Source organism: Melampsora larici-populina, assembly GCF_000204055.1.
Source record: "Melampsora larici-populina 98AG31 unplaced genomic scaffold MELLAscaffold_2, whole genome shotgun sequence".
Lineage (NCBI taxonomy): Eukaryota > Fungi > Basidiomycota > Pucciniomycetes > Pucciniales > Melampsoraceae > Melampsora > Melampsora laricis-populina.
The window spans coordinates 1,231,638-1,232,840 of NW_006768766.1; positions in this window are offsets into that span (position 1 = coordinate 1,231,638).

A 1,203-nucleotide genomic window follows, 5' to 3' on the forward strand; every position below is an offset into this window, starting at 1 on the left:
ACTCGCCACCCCTACTCTTCCAGAGGTTGAAGCAATGGATATAAGTCATCCTTTTCTCAACTTTGGAAGCCTCATTCACTCTACCAAGCCTTGGGCCGTAGACGATGCTACCCAAGAAGGCATCGAAGCTTACATCAGTGTCTGTCGGTGTACAGAAGAGCTTCGTCGAATTGCGAAAGAGGTCAGGCAAATGCTTAACTGGGCTCTTCATTACCAAGGGAAGATTGACAACCTACGTCAAGATATCACCAATGGTCAGTGACATATTTTGTCCATAATAGATTGTGCTTGATGATAACCAACCAAAAACTTCTGTGTATCGCAGACCTCATCCCAACATGGGCCAAGGATAAAGAGATGATGCTGGCAATGACATCTACTTTATCACGAGAAGCTTGGCGGTTATGGTTAAGCTGGAATGGAACAATCATCAGTTTACTGCATGAATCAGAACCTTACAATGTATGTGAAACAGGCAGCGATGATGAATTACAAGATAAGTGGAGAAACATGGTTAAAAAGTGTCTTGCAGAGTGGGAAAGAATGGTACGTGTTCCCACCATTGTGGGTGAAGAAGAAGCAAATGTGGAAGATGATGGTTATGATGAAGAATTTTTCAAGCACATTGAAGATGAGTTTGATTATGCTTGAAATAACAGGTGTTTCAAGTAGTTCATATAGATTTATCTGAATTTACATGCATGTAATGAAAGCGACACCCGTACCTCCCCATATTTTTAATGCACATGTGTGATGTAGTTCCCACACTTGACGCCGACATTCAACTGTCTGTGTGAAGATGAGCCAGTGAATTTGTCACACACAATGAAAGATATGGATGGAATAGCCAGAGAGGCAGAGTGTGGTTCCCACTTTTCACACTTGGCGCTTTAACTTTGTTAATTTTACTTTTTTCACCTGTAAAGAGGTGTGAAGGATGCGTCAATGTTTCTCTTACACTTGCATCACTTAGGATGGTGGGTGAATTGCAATCAACATGTGTAAAACTTCACACCTTGGGGAATGAATAGTGCCTCCCACCTTTCACAGCTCTGCACAGGTGTGAAGGACGTGTGAAAACTGCTTCTCACACTTGCGTCACTTAGGATGTGTGAAGTTTGAATGAAATAGCAAAACTTCACACCTCTATACCAGTGTGAAGGATGTGTGAATACCACTCTTCACGTCTGCATCAGTTAGGAT